The 16,205-nt window shown below is 40.5% G+C and overlaps 4 non-coding genes across 4 annotated transcripts; all 4 read left to right on the top strand.

Moving 5' to 3' along the window:
- The first annotated feature begins 10,928 nt into the window (after positions 1 to 10,928).
- trnam-cau (transfer RNA methionine (anticodon CAU)) lies at positions 10,929 to 11,001 on the top strand. The gene has a single exon. It is a non-coding gene; the product is annotated as a tRNA-Met (tRNA).
- Positions 11,002 to 11,254: 253 nt separating this feature from the next.
- On the top strand, positions 11,255 to 11,327 carry trnam-cau (transfer RNA methionine (anticodon CAU)). The gene has a single exon. It is a non-coding gene; the product is annotated as a tRNA-Met (tRNA).
- Positions 11,328 to 11,580: 253 nt separating this feature from the next.
- Positions 11,581 to 11,653, top strand: trnam-cau (transfer RNA methionine (anticodon CAU)). The gene has a single exon. It is a non-coding gene; the product is annotated as a tRNA-Met (tRNA).
- A 228-nt stretch (positions 11,654 to 11,881) lies between these two features.
- trnam-cau (transfer RNA methionine (anticodon CAU)) lies at positions 11,882 to 11,954 on the top strand. Its single transcript has one exon. It is a non-coding gene; the product is annotated as a tRNA-Met (tRNA).
- The last annotated feature ends 4,251 nt before the right edge of the window (positions 11,955 to 16,205 follow it).

Here is a 16,205-nt window from a genome sequence, read left to right as displayed (position 1 = left end):
CTTCTTTATTGAGATTTTGACGTTATGTTTTGCACTTTGGTTGCATTTATGACAGGAAACGGTGGTTGCTCATTGCACGGGATTCAGGTTATATCGGGCACAGACATGGACAGTTCAGTGTCTCTGGTTCGCCTCGCTGGCATGTCTTTGGACTGTGGGAGGAAACCGGAGCACCCGGGGAAAGCCGACAACATGCGGGCTCCGCGGAGGGGGGACCTTCTTGCTGTGACAGTGTGCGACGGTACTACCCACTGAGCCACTGTGTCGCCCAACTAATAAGGTTAAAAACAAAAGGAATAGGAAAAATGCATTGAAAAAATCAAAGCTCGGGTCTCAGGAGATTAAATATAATTGCTTACACGGACTCCGGTAAGATTCAATTTAATTGGTAATATTTTTTGGAAATTGTTAATTGGCAATTGGTAATATTTGATGCTTGTGTTGTATCCGATGAATCTTTTCTAGCTAATTGATCAGGTCAACTCACTCATTTTATACTATATAGTTTATTGAAGAAGTTAGATTGGTTCAATGTGGTGCAGTAAACCTTGTGGCAATACTATGCATGATCATAGATGAGTGGCAGACGAGTGCAATTTAAAGATTGAGGGAATAGTGAGAAGAAAATAACTTGTTAGGAGAGAAGTACATGAAGGGGGGTGACTGGAGACCCAGGTCATAGGTTTCACAGACACATAGCAACCCAGCGGGAGGTTGAGGCCATAAACTGCAGGCCCTGCATGAGTAAAGAGAAGTCTGATATTTAATCTACTGTGTATTGGCTGAGGATGGTGGACACTTATGCAGTACCAAAGATGATGTAAAAATTATGAATACCAGATCTTGCAGATGTGTGTCATGGCTGTTGTTGCATTCTGATGTTTGAGTAAAGCAGTGTTCAAGAGGCATATGGGGTGCTGAGGTACAGAATGCCAAAGTAATGACATCATCAGACAATAGGAAGGGAAAGCTGATGTGAGACTGGATGGAGACGTTATGCAGTGAAATCTCAAGACCGTGTGGGACAGTAGTGTGTTTTAATAGACATCCACCTGAAGATCTGGGTTCCATAATAAAAAGTGAGGGGTTCGGTAACATCTTATAGAGGTTTTGGATGTATTTTACAGTAAGGGATTAGAATAACAATAATTCGTGTAGAAAAAGTTTTGGTTACAAGAGTAAATTAGAAAGAGCTACAAGTGCTTGTGTTTTAGTGAGAGTAGGGATGCAGGTACCATAGTGATGTGGGGTTAATGACATTTGTAGGGAGATGTAACAATAATACAATAGAGATAGTATAGGTTGGTAGTACTTTGCAGTGAGTTAACTAAATGGAACTGTTTAAGTAGAGTTTAATGTGATTCAAGAAAGCCAAAGTGGATCAAAGCGCTGGTGATGATGAGCATGAGGGATTGGCTGAGCAGGAGATGGTCATGTGAGAGTCTGTTGGATTGTGGGAAATGTAGTCTGTATTGTTAGAAGCAGGAGGTGTGTTAGTACCAGTGACCAAAAGTTGGGGTAAAAATCTGAATGAATAAATATAAGTCAGGGGTTTGTAGGACTGATGGAAGTTGATATAGCAGAGCTGTTGTTATTTTAAGTATGGCAGAGTAAATAATAAATAGTGGATTGGTGATTTTGTATTGGAAAAAATGTGATTTAGAAAATTTGAAGGCTCTCTAGCATGCGGCGATGATGAAGTAGAATAAGTGTAGAAAATGTTAGATGTAATGTGTATGCACCTTCTGCTCTGATCAGTTTGAACTGTTTGAAGTGGAATTTTATATAGCAGGAAGGGTTAATGCAGTATGAGAGACAAATTGTGAAGTAATTGTTTGTTTCCAGGGGATCACTGTCGATTGCCCTGAACTATATGTTTGTTTCCATAGGGCCATTGTCGGTCGCAGTGAAGTAATTGTTTGTTTCCAGTAGACACTGTTGTTGTACTGAGGTTTACGTTCTTTTGTCTGAGTTGTGTTTGGACAACCGAGTGAGTTGTGCCAGTGAATGTTAAAAGAATACTCGTATTCTTCGACTAGGCAGGAATCTTCTGTTCTAGGGTGTGTCTCGTTAAAACCAGTTTATCTTTGTCTTAATACGTGTTACAGATTTTGCTCGAAAGGTTGTTTAAAGCGGTCTAAAATGTCTAATTTAACACATAGAGAATTTATCCATGTCTCACCCACTAACTCAGGAACCAACTCCAACCAACATCAAAGCTTATAAAGACAATTACACCTGTTTCAGGAGCAACAAACCAGAACCGATAAACAGGGGACATTTTTCAGAAGGGATGTGTGTATGAATGGGTGTCTGTCGCTAAAACACTGAATGAACTGCCAAAGGCAGCTCACTTGCGGCCCTGACGCTAACCTTCCTTACTCGCCGGTGCCACATTGGTGTCAGAAGTGGGATCGTGGTGTTTGGGTGGCTCTGATGGTTTGGTGAGCCAATATGCCCGGTCTGTGCGAGTGCGCTAGCCCAGGTGGCTGTAGGGGCAGGGTGCCCGGTCCAGCAGTGGGTGGAAGAGCGACTCGGCAGTGTAATGGGGTGCGGTCCGGACATGGAGCCACCCAGTGGACGCTGGTGAGTGGGTCACCGGGACGGTTGACCATTAGGGAGGGGGCAGTGTAGCGTCGCCACTGGGTCTGGCACGGGCTTTACCCAGAAAGCCTTGCGGCAGTGGTGTCTAAGCTCACCGTGGCCGTGTATCCCGTTGTTGGGAGTGGGGTGGCTGCGGTGAGGGCTGGGTAAGTAGCTTATATGTTTGTCTGTTGTATGATTGTATGTGTGTATGAATGGGTTAAGTGGCTAGAAGAGATGTTTGGGCCATGGAAGGAAGTTATTGCAAGTTTGGTGATGTCAGCATGCGTGGGAACGGCAATTTTAGTGGTATGTGGTTGTTGTGTCCCGTGTATCAGGGTGTTAATGGGAAGATTTGTAATAGATATAGTGAGTAGAGGAAGCAGAGGGGGGCAGGATCCACCAGTTATCCAGATGGTGTTGGCTGATTTGTCGAGATATCATGTAGATGATGATGAGGAGGATACCCTTGAAGGTGGGCCGGAAGACCCACTTCGAGCGGCATAAGTGCTACTAACTCTGCTTAATTAAAGGTAAAACCGACCAGACAAGACGAGGAGAGAGGACCAGCACTACTGATCACACACCGTGATGAAGGAAGGATTGGCAGAGGCAGACTTCGTGGGAATTGGAAGACCCACTCCGAGAGACAGAAGTGACACCAACTGAACCAGCCAACAGGGAACAACCCACAGCAGAAAAGCCCGACAAAACCGACTATGTGGAAGAAGAGTCCAGCGGAATCAACGGAGCGGAACAAGATGAGGGGGGAGAATTTAGTTAGACTAGGAGAAAAAAACAAACAAACATATAGTTCGCAGACACATAGACCATCTTTGAAAACACTAGTTAAGTGCAACACACATAGTTTAGCTACAAAACGCAAGGGGTTAGTTCAGGATTGTTTACAATGTATATATGTTTGGTACTCTGCTATTTTTAGGAAATGTTTGTGCTGCTGTGGAAACAGGTAAGGCCGACGGGAGAATCCATAAGACATTAGGAGTCATGCAGAGACACAGGAGCTATGGGCCCCTTCTGAATATCTGCAGCTCCGTCTGGTGGAGGACAACCTGAACGGACTTCCTGTGGAAGCTACGCACCCATTGTGTTTATTTTATTTTTCTTCTCTTTTTGATTTCCTATTTTTTAAATTACTTTATTTTGATTTCCTGTTTTTATTATTTTTTGTTTGTTTGTTTGTTTCAGGGTTAGGAGCTGTTGCGATAGGTACGGTTCCTTTAGTTTAACTGGTAGCCTTTTTATTTTTAGAAACGTTTTATTGTATAAAATTCAGCCCAGTGGCCATGTAGTCAGAAGGGGTTAAATTGGGGGGTTGCTGACGGCTATCCTTATCTCCTGGGATCTAGAAACACCTAACCTATAGTTAAAAGTTATTGTGAAAGCATTAAGATGCTTTCAAGGGGGGCTTGTTAGGTTTTTAACATATCATTATTAAACATAAATTACATCCAGACCACATGGTCTATTGATCAAAATGACGCCGTGACCCGGATCCCCCCCCCCCTGACTCATACCGAAGGGGGGAGGCGGAGCCCGGGGCTTTTTAGCACATTTCATTGGCTCCAACAGCAGCGGCGTAGGAGGAGCCTAGACTAGTTTAAAAAAAGGGATGGCGGGCTCAGATCGGCCTCTTTCTTACGTGGTGTGTCTAGACTGCAGGAGAAAAGGAGCGCCGGCTGGCTTAGCTCTGATATATATTCACAGATTATTTTTACACTTAATAAAGTGTTTTAAAGAGTACTTTCTGGACTTCCTTCGACTGCTTTCTTCAGGACTTTTTGAACCAAAAGATTCATCCTAACATTAGCTAGTACATGTGGATCAAGATTAGGGTTTTTAATCAGGGGTTTAATAACAGCACTTTTAAACAATTTAGGAACATACCCAAGGCTAAGGGATGCATTGATTAATGTAAGCAGGGGCTCTACAATAGCTGGGAGTAAATCTTTAAGTAAACGAGTTGGAACAGGATCGAGTATACACGATGATGACTTAGATGATTTAATCAATGCAGTTAGTTCATTTTGGGAGATTGGATTAAAGGAATTTAGTTGCATTAACTCGTTACTATTATCACCAATGCTGCTCAGAGTGAGTCCATACTTAACATTGGCAAGTGACACACTCTGACTCTGAAGTCGTATTTTTCGTTAAAGAATTTTAAAAAATCATCGCTGGTACAGTCAGGTGGTATATTAGATTCAGTTTCATTGACATTTTTAGTTAATTTGGACACTCTCAAAAAGGAATCTAGGATTGTTTTTATTTTTCTCTATTAGGGACAAATAATATAAAGATTTAGCTTTCATAAGTGCATGTTTATACTCAGTTAGAGCATCTTTCCAAGCAATCTTATACACCTCCAGTGTAGTGTGCCGCCACTTGCGTTCTAATTTCCGTGCTGCTTGTTTAAGTGCGCATGTGTGGTCATTGTACCAAGGAGCAAGTTTTTTCTCCCTAATCAGTTTAGTTTTGAGTGGGGCTACGTTATCTAAGGTTGTGCGCAGTACGGTCTCTAGGTTTTGAGTTGCCTGATCTAGTTCTTTAGGTTCTGATGCTGATATATTTGGTAATTTTAGTAGGCAGTTTATGAACGATGCTGCAGTTGCAGATGTAATAGTGCGCTTACATTTAAAACGATTTGGTTGCTGTACCTTATTGGACAGGGACACTTCATAAATTAGTAGAGAGTGATCAGAGATTAAATCATTCTGTGGTACAATTTCCAGGTTGTTTATGTTTATACCATAAGTAAGTATTAAATCTAAGGTATGTTTACAGCGGTGAGTGGGTCCCGTTACATTTTGGGTGATGCCTAAAGATTCTAAAAAAGAGTCAAACGCAATTTTGAGTGGATTACACTTATCCTCATAATGAATATTAAAGTCACCAACAATTAAAGCTTTTTTAGTTGATAAGACTAATTTAGAAAGAAAATCGGCAAATTCGTTAAGAAATTCTGAGTAAGGACCAGGGAGTCGATAAACAGTAACCAGCTTAAACATACTAGTTTTATCAGATGAACCTTTATTGGTTATGTCAGATATAAGAACTTCAAACGAGTTTGTTATGGGAGATGATTTTACAGTAAGACCTATGTCTTTATCATAAATTGTGGCTATTCCTCCACCACGACCACTAAGACGTGGCTTATGTTCATAACTGTAACCCAGCGGAGATGCTTCATTTAAACTTAGATACTCATCAGGTCTAGCCCATGTTTCAGTTAAACAAAGGGCACTAAGACTATTATCTGTAATTATTTCGTTTACAATTACTGTTTTGCATGCAAGTGACCTGATGTTTAGAAGTCCTAACTTTAGTTTAGCCTTACTAGGGTTTTCATGATGCTCATTTAGATTAATTTTAATTAAGTTATTATGACATACTTTTTTATTTTGTTTTGGCTTACACCTGCCACGGTAAACAGACACAGTCTCAATGGTTTGTGACCTAAGGATTCCAGGTGACGTCCGATGGCGACTCGCAGACAGTTGGTTAGGCCTGTTAGTCTGCTGCCTGGTCTTGGCTCTGGATAGTCATTTAACACTATCTGCCGCTACACTAACGCGATGGTAAAGCCTGTCACCTATGCTGCAAGAAATGCGAGCAGTACCCTCCCACGTGGGGTGGACACCATCCCGCTTCAAAAGACCAGGCCTTCCCTCAAAGGTGGACCAGTTATCTACAAAATCAATGCAGTTTTCTGAGCACCATTTAGACATCCAGCGGTTCAGCGACAACAACCTGCTGTAGGTTTCGCCACTGGGTCGAATCGTTAAGGGGCCAGAGCACACTACTGCCTCAGACATCGACCTAGCTAACTCACACACCTCTTTAACATTATTCTTAGTAACCCCAGACTGCCGTAAACGAACATCATTAGTGCCGACGTGGATAACAATCTTCGAAAATCTACGATTAGCATTAGCCAGCACTTTCAGATTTGCTCTGATGTCAGGCGCCCTGGCCCCCGGAATACAAGTGACTATGGTTGCTGGTGTCTCTATGGGGGTTGCAATACGCACGTGTCGGAGCTGAGAATCTCCTATAACCAGAGCACTTACATTAACAGGCTTCTCAGCGGGTGGCTCACTGAGTGGGGAAAACCTGTTGGACACGTGCAACTGAGATGGTCGGTGCTTTGCCCTACGACTATGTCGCCGAGACGTCACCCAGTCGCCCCGCTGTGAGGGCTCTAATGCCGGAGTCTGGGGTTCTACACCTGAACTGCTGGCATTCAGGACTGCTACAGCTGAATCTAAACACTCACTAGTAGTAGTCTGTTCTAACGCCCGAATGCGCCCTTCTAACACTGAGATCTTCTCCGTCAGACTAACAACTAATCTACACTTATCACATGTAAAGTTATCACTACACATGGAGAAGGAATAACTGAACATATTACACTCGGAACATGGATACAGCGCTCCTACTGGGGCCATAATAACAAAGAAATATACTTAGCTTTACAAGATGAGTTGGAGATGATGTTTATGTTGGATTCACCGGCGCTTCTGCTGGTAGTCACAGAAGAACGGCTTTAATTCCGGATGAAACAGGCGATGATAAGCTGGAATACAAAAACCACCAACCAAACCAACACAAACGCGCTTCGTTCGGACAAAAGCGGCTGTAATTCTAAAGGAGAACGGTGTTATGCGCTGGTGTACAAAGATTGTTTCCTCCTCATTATTTCATTATTGTAGTAGTATTATGTTACATCCCCATCACTCATAGATCACTACGGGATGTAACACTTATGTTAATGCTTTTTCATTGTGAATCCACTATGATGGTTTACATTGTGCATTTGTGTTTGAATACACTGCTGCAGGGTTTACAGTGTTCAGTATTTGTTTTGATGTGAAACTGGTTTATGGGAACTAAGTTTATGGTAAAGTTTGTGCAAGTTCTTCAAGTTTTACAAAGCAAATTTAGTACAACATTTCTGACTCTGCCTTTATGAATTTTTACATGTATTTTATTATTATATTTGTATTAATAGATGTACACTTAACATTTCTATGATACATTTGAATGGAGTTAATTTTTATAAAGCAAGTTAACTATGGTACCATGGACTTGACTATGGTACCATGAATGAAATGAAATTGCTTCAGAGTTACAAAATATCTTTGAATTATGGCAATAAAAATGTAGCTGGCATTACAATTTGTGACATGATAAAACTTGATATCAATAACTTGATTTTAAAGTAATGAGAAATAATATCTTGCATCAAGATGATTAATTTAAATAGTTTAATAATGCATGTATCTTACTCTAAATAAGGGGCTCATCTGTGAAAAATGGTGGTGCCTACAAGTGATACAAAAGATTATGACAAGCTACATCTTTGTACTCGGTTGAAACTGAGCATTAAACTAAGAAAGCTTCAATATCACATGAGGGAATTAACAAGATTGACAAAATGGGTCATTTAATATTTTATTTTACAATCAAAACCTCTTCAAGTAGTAAACATTATTAAAAAAAAAACTATACAAACAAAAGAGCAGCTATAAACCTGTTCGAAATCCGAGATGCCTTACTAAGCTCACTACTGAGGCATCTTAATATTTCAACGTAATTTTTACTCAAGAACGAGTGAGAATCGGAAGCGTCCTTAGTGATGAAGGATGAATCCCAGAATTCATTGCGGCATCTCCTCTCTCACAGAAAAATAAACATGGCTGACGGTGCAGACAGGAAGTTATTTTCAAACGTAAATAAATAATTATTGATTTTTAACTAGTGTTTTTATTTGCAAGTTTGGGCTTGGCAGCAAATGTAACAGTTATCTGTACACGAATCCAGATGTTATATTGACTTGTTAGCACTGTCCCACCTCATTCCATTAGTTTTAATGGCAAAATGCTAAATGCTAAATGCGATACCCGATGGAATCGCTAAGTAGCGCATCCGAATAACCTGCCTTATAAGTCGAAAACTTATTAAAATCCTCTCTACTGAGGCAGCTGCCTGTGTAGGTAGTAAGGCAGCAAGGCAGCTCACTAGGTTTTCCAACACACTGGTAGATATTACATGGAAAATGAGAACGGTGTGAATTTTCGTTTTTGTGTCAAGCAGCAAAAAAGTTGTAGCATGACGTATTTTATTTAATTTGCATGAAGTGACATCACACGTCCTGCGATGTGACTATTGTGCATGCACACATCGCGATGACGATGCTGAAACGATATATCGTGCAGCCCTATTTGATTCTCATCCAGTTCTTGATGCTTACATTTAGGTCGTGAGTTCGATCCTCTCACTGGGCAAGACCTTTGATGTACCAGTTTAGTTACTGTGCCTAATCTAAGCCTTTGATGTACCAGTTTAGTTACTGTGCCTAATCTAAGCCTTTGATGTACCAGTTTAGTTACTGTGCCTAATCTAAGCCTTTGATGTACCAGTTTAGTTACTGTGCCTAATCTAAGCCTTTGATGTACCAGTTTAGTTACTGTGTCTAATCTAAGCCTTTGATGTACCAGTTTAGTTACTGTGCCTAATCTAAGCCTTTGATGTACCAGTTTAGTTACTGTGCCTAATCTAAGCCTTTGATGTACCAGTTTAGTTACTGTGCCTAATCTAAGCCTTTGATGTACCAGTTTAGTTACTGTGCCTAATCTAAGCCTTTGATGTACCAGTTTAGTTACTGTGCCTAATCTAAGCCTTTGATGTACCAGTTTAGTTACTGTGTCTAATCTAAGCCTTTGATGTACCAGTTTAGTTACTGTGCCTAATCTAAGCCTTTGATGTACCAGTTTAGTTACTGTGCCTAATCTAAGCCTTTGATGTACCAGTTTAGTTACTAGGGGTGTAACGATACACTCTGCTCACGATTTGATTCGATTTGATACTGAGTTCACGATTCGATTAAGTGTAAACAGTGCAAAACAATGCACATTTTCTTGTACATTTTTTAAACAAAAAATTGTTTTTTTTCTCCCTTGCAATTAAAGGTAATTACCAAGAACAGAGTACTTTACTGTAACCTAACAGGTTTACCAAATTTAAGTTACTTATTGCCATCTTAAATTGAAAATCAAAGTAATCAAACAAGCTCATTGAGCTGAGCTGAGTCTTTAAACAAATTTTCTTTGTTGCTTGAACTAATGTATTAACAAATTACATGTAAAATGAATTAGTAATGTAAAAAAAAAACATTGTATCAAATGTTTATTATTTAAAATACAAAAACAAAGACCCATCTCAATTAGACCAAAAGGTCTGATTGTGTATATTACTTGTAAATTTGCATCTAGAGTGAAAGAACACATCAACAAAGCATCACTCAACAAAATATAAATGAAAATGTGCAAAAGGAAAATCAGCATCCAGGTGACGGTATTTGTAAGTATTTAGTGAAGATTGGCATTCAGAAAAACCGAGCTCATCTTTGAGGGGTTGATCCTGTTTCTCCTTTCTGTTATGATCTGCCCTGTTTTTGAAAAGATTCTCTCTGAGGGGACAGATGTTGCTACAATACACAGTGACATGTATAAGATGTGGGTCTCAGTGGGTCTGAACTTCTCTGTTAAAGTGGTTCCTCGTGTCCAAACTTTACTGTTTCCTGTCACTCATTTTCCTCACCTTTCCAGCGTGTAATGTCTGGCTACGTAAAGCACAATGTAAAACTTCATCAAGTGCTCTCTGTCTTTCTCTCTCTTTCACTCCCTCCTGTTCATGTGCACGCTGTCCGTGTGTGTGTGTGTGTGTGTGTGTGTGTGTGTATGTAACCCCGCCCCTCCTGCTCAGTGTAAACACACAAACGTCACCACGCATCTTGACCAATCACGTGCGGCTTTAACGGAAAAAAAAACAGGTAGTGAACATACACTTACAGACAGAAGGGTGTGAGTTTGATTCTCATCCAGTTTTTGATGCTTACATTTAGGTCATGAGTTTGATCCTCTCACTGGGCAAGACCTTTGAGGGACCAGTTTAGTTGCTGAGCTTAATCTAAGCCCAACACTGTAAATTGAACAATTAGAGAGCCTTCTTACAGTCAGAAGGGTGTGAGTTTGATTCTCATCCAGTTCTTGATGCTTACATTTAGGTCGTGAGTTCAAGGCAAGGCCTTTGAGGGACCAGTTGAGTTACTGTGCCTAATCTAAGCCCAGTTAGCAGACTGGTTTCATGTCATTCAGTGACTTTTACCAGCACTGTAAATAGAACAGGTAGTGAACATACACTTACAGTCAGAAGTCAGAGTTTGATTCTCATCCAGTTTTTGATGCTTACATTTAGATTCTGCTTTTCAATATTATATTCAATTTAATATTATATTCAGATGTCTCCACATGTCTTTGTCAGCCTCGTTAGCGCAGTAGGTAGCGCGTCAGCCTCATAATCTGAAGGTCATGAGTTTGATCCTCACACGGGGCAAAGCCTTTGATGTACCAGTTTAGGTACTGTGCCTAATCTAAGCCCAGTTAGCAGACTGGTTTCATGTCATTTAGTGACTTTCATCAGCACTGTAAATAGAACAGGTGGTGAATATACACTTACAGTCAGAAGGGTGTGAGTTTGATTCAATTTTTTTATGATTAGATTTATATTCTGCATTTCAATATTTAAATTTATTATCTAAACTACAACTACAAAAACTGCCAGATTCAGTCTAGACGTGTTGCTGTCAGCCTCGTTAGCGCAGTAGGTAGCGCGTCAGTCTCATAATCTGAAGGTCGTGAGTTCGATCCTCACACGGGGCAAGGCCTTTCGGAGACCAGTTTAGTTACTGTGCCTAATCTAAGCCCAATTAGCAGACTGGTTTCATGTCATTCAGTGACTTTTACCAGCACTGTAAATAGAACAGGTAGTGAACATACACTTACAGTCAGAAGGGTGTGAGTTTAATTCTCATCTTGTTCTTGATGCTTAGATTTAGATTCTGCTTTTCAATATTGTGCCTAAACTTCAGCCAATGAAATGGTCAGATTCAGATGTCCCCACACATCTCTGTTAGCCTCGTTAGCGCAGTAGGTAGCGCGTCAGTCTCATAATCTGAAGGTCGTGAGTTTGATCCTCACACGGGGCAAGGCCTTTGAGGGACCAGTTTAGTTGCAGACTGGTTTTATGTCATTTAGTGACTTTCATCAGCACTGTAAATAGAACAGGTGGTAAACATACACTTACAGTCAGAAGGGTGTGAGTTCGATTCCATTTTTTTATGCTTAGATTTAGATTCTGCATTTCAATATTTAAATTTATTATCTAAACTACAACTACAAAAACTGCCAGATTCAGTCTAGACATGCTGCTGTCAGCCTCGTTAGTGCAGTAGGTAGCGCGTCAGTCTCATAATCTGAAGGTCGTGAGTTCGATCCTCACACGGGGCAAGGCCTTTCGGAGACCAGTTTAGTTACTGTGCCTAATCCAAGCCCATTTAGCAGACTTTCATCAGCACTGTAAATAGAACAGGGAGTGAACATTCTTACGTTCAGAAGGATGTGAGATTCAAAGAGTTTTTTGCCTTGTTTTGATTCGCTCATGCACGATAGAAAGCGTGCAGCACAGCGTTTTTATTTCTTTCTGGATCAATAAAGTATCTATCTATCTATGGAGGACGAAAAATGACATAAGTATAAATAAATAAATGCACAAATAAATAATGCAATAAATAAATAAATAAACTAATAAATACATTTTCGTCATGAAAAAGGACATATTTAAATAAATGGCTTGAATATATTTCTATATTTCCATACATCAGATTTTATTGACTACTTTCTGTTTGGCCTGGAAAGAGTAACTGATGGTTTAGTTCAGCTCAGTGCTGATATGGATGTGGACATTGACCTAACTGTGTTAGACAGTCTTCAAGAAGTCGCCCGCCAACTTCACATTCTCTCAGAGACAGAGGAAGCGAACGTTGGACGTCCATCCTACATTTTACCTCCGCATATAATCACCGCAGTCACGCCATCTGCACTATAAAAAAGCTCGCTCACGCTACCAACACCAATACCACTGCGAAGATGAAATCATATACTGGTGTTGGTCATAAAATTAGAATATCATGAAAAAGTTGATTTATTTCAGTAATTCCATTCAAAAAGTGAAACTTGTATATTATATCCATTCATTACACACAGACTGATATATTTCAAATGTTTATTTCTTTTAATGTTGATGATTATAACTGACAACTAATGAAAACCCCAAATTCAGTATCTCAGAAAATTAGAATATTACTTAAGACCAATACAAAAAAAGGATTTTTAGAAATGTTGGCCAACTGAAAAGTATGAACATGAAAAGTATGAGCATGTACAGCACTCTATACTTAGTTGGGGCTCCTTTTGCCTGGATTACTGCAGCAATGCGGCGTGGCATGGAGTCCATCAGTCTGTGGCACTGCTCAGGTGTTATGAGAGCCCAGGTTGCTCTGATAGTGGCCTTCAGCTCTTCTGAATTGTTGGGTCTGGCGTATCGCATCTTCCTCTTCACAATACCCCATAGATTTTCTATGAGGTTAAGGTCAGGCGAGTTTGCTGGCCAATTAAGAACAGGGATACCATGGTCCTTAAACCAGGTACTGGTAGCTTTGGCACTGTGTGCAGGTGCCAAGTCCTGTTGGAAAATGAAATCTGCATCTCCATAAAGTTGGTCAGCAGCAGGAAGCATGAAGTGCTCTAAAACTTCCTGGTAGACGGCTGCGTTGACCTTGGACCTCAGAAAACACAGTGGACCAACACCAGCAGATGACATGGCACTCCAAACCATCACTGACTGTGGAAACTTTACACTGGACCTCAAACAACGTGGATTCTGTGCCTCTCTTCCTCCAGACTCTGGGACCTTGATTTCCAAAGGTAATGCAAAATTTACTTTCATCAGAGAACATAACTTTGGACCACTCAGCAGTCCTTTTTGTCTTTAGCCCAGGCCAGACGCTTCTGACACTGTCTCTTGTTCAAGAGTGGCTTGACACAAGGAATGCGACAGCTGAAACCCATGTCTTGCTTACGTCTGTGCGTGGTGGTTCTTGAAGCACTGACTCCAGCTGCAGTCCACTCTTTGTGAATCTCCCCCACATTTTTGAATGGGTTTTGTTTCACAATCCTCTCCAGGGTGTGGTTATCCCTATTGCTTGTACACTTTTTTCTACCACATCTTTTCCTTCCCTTCGCCTCTCTATTAATGTGCTTGGACACAGAGCTCTGTGAACAGCCAGCCTCTTTAGCAATGACCTTTAGTGTCTTGCCCTCCTTGTGCAAGGTGTCAATGGTCGTCTTTTGGACAACTGTCAAGTCAGCAGTCTTCCCCATGATTGTGTAGCCTACAGAACTAGACTGAGAGACCATTTAAAGGTCTTTGCAGGTGTTTTGAGTTAATTAGCTGATTAGAGTGTGGCACAAGGTGTCTTCAATATTGTACCTTGTCACAATATTCTAATTTTCTGAGATACTGAATTTGGGGTTTTCATTAGTTGTCAGTTATAATCATCAACATTAAAAGAAATAAACATTTGAAATATATCAGTCTGTGTGTAATGAATGGATATAATATACAAGTTTCACTTTTTGAATGGAATTACTGAAATAAATCAACTTTTTCATGATATTCTAATTTTATGACCAGCACCAGTACATGACTACCGAGTTCTGATGCACATAAAGTGTAGCAGAAACAAAAGTGTGTTACAATCTATTTATAGAGCAATCTAAAAAGTTAGAAATTCAGACTTCTTTTATGAAAAAAGTGTATTTGTTTGTATACAGACCGCTATTTTAAGATCAATACAATGAAATTAACAAATCAAATTGTTATCAAGTGCCACCCATATTGTTATGAAGAACAATTACTCTAGTACTCATGCAAGGACGGATTAAGGATAGTCTGGGCCCCTGGGCAAAGAGTTGTAAATTCAAATTTATCATGGTTTTGAGCATTTTACTAGGACATTTTTCTTTTTCTGTTATGAATGATTTGTATTGTATCAATTCATCTGCCAGGCTCATGTTCAGATCTGAAGGATATGCTGCAGCGAGTGAGTTAGCCTTTAAAGTAAGCTCACTGTTGGACATATTGTCAGGCATGAAAAGAACATCAAATAGCTCAGTTAAGTGCGTGTATGCATTCAAACGGTGGTTGAGACAGGACACAAGTTTGTCAATGACAACATTGAAAGTTTCGATCCGAAACTTGTCCTTTCCGTTAAATGCTACACCTGGCTCTGCACTATCATCAGACATAATTTTGCGCTTCTTTGTACGCTGGAGGTCATGCCTGTACTCTTGGGAGACAGCAGCAGTGGTGACATTTAAAGCTGCCCCTTCAAACACCTCAAAGTTATCTCTCTGTGCTGCCACAAAGTCTCGTAAAGACAAGAGAAGTTGTGTAGCTGTACATATGTCAATATCATGCTTCTGCAGCTGCAGGCTTGTGGCTTGGAACCTCTGTAGTATTGTGTCCCAGAAGTATGCCATGAAGGCCATCTCCAACGTGTCCAATTTGTCACAGAGTGCAGAGGCTTCACTTCGAGTTACACCTTTCTCCTCCATATCTTTAGACATATCATTCAATGCCTCTCTCAGTTGTGCATAATATTTCCAAAGAGCCTTTGGCTCCATCGAGTACCGACAGTGATTTCAGTGTGAGTTTGATATCAGTATCACGGAAAACCTTTCCCCACCTGTGTGTAGATGATGCACAAAATGTGTACATTGCCTGTACAAAGTCAAAAAAACGTCCAGCTTCTGGGCTACTGTCAACAGCATTGACACCAACTAAATTCAGTGAATGTGCTGCACAGGGGACATAACAAATCAAAGGGTTTCTTTGTTTAAGATGAGCTTGGACTCCATTGTACTTTCCCGACATGTTACTTGCATTATCATATGACTGGCCCCTACAGTTGGATAAGTCTAGGCCCTGATTCTCCACCATAGCAACGACACACTCTGCCAAACTGTCCCCACTATGGTTTTCAATAGGCTCAAAAGCTAGAAAACGCTCAACTACATGTCCGTCATTATTAACAAACCTGAAAATAAAAGTTAGTTGGTCCACATGAGCAAGGTCTGGAGTGGAGTCAACTATAACAGAGAAGTATTTTGATTCTTTGATCTCATTAACAATTGCCTGCTTTGTTCTTTGTCCCATCAAATGGATAAATTCTTCACACACTGTCGATGATAAGTAGGACACAGAACCTTTTCCCTTACCTCCAAACCTTTGGAGGTGCTCAGCTAGGAATGGGTCAAATTTGGCTAAGAGTTCTATGATGCCCAAAAAATTACCATTGTGGGCTAATCCTAATAGCTCATCATCTCTCCTGAAAGCAAGTCCCTTCTCCCCCAAAAACTGGATGACTGCAACAACTCTTTTCAAAACTTCCCGCCAGTATTGTCTTTCTGCATCAATTTGTTTGACAATATCAGAATCAATTGTTGCTGTGCCTCTGGAGCGATTATATAATGCTAGCATGCAAGCCCTATGCTCCACACTCCCCTCATGCTCACCAATCCGCTCTGAATGTTTCCAGTCAGAAAATCCATGAACAAAAGTATTGTGCTTACTGGAAAACAGTTTGCAAGCAAAACAATACACACAGCCAGTTGAAGGAGAGTAAAGTAGCCACTGCC

Source organism: Trichomycterus rosablanca, chromosome 15 (genome assembly GCF_030014385.1).
Source record: "Trichomycterus rosablanca isolate fTriRos1 chromosome 15, fTriRos1.hap1, whole genome shotgun sequence".
In the NCBI taxonomy this organism is placed as follows: Eukaryota; Metazoa; Chordata; class Actinopteri; order Siluriformes; family Trichomycteridae; genus Trichomycterus; species Trichomycterus rosablanca.
This window is presented reverse-complemented; position numbering and strand designations above follow the sequence as displayed.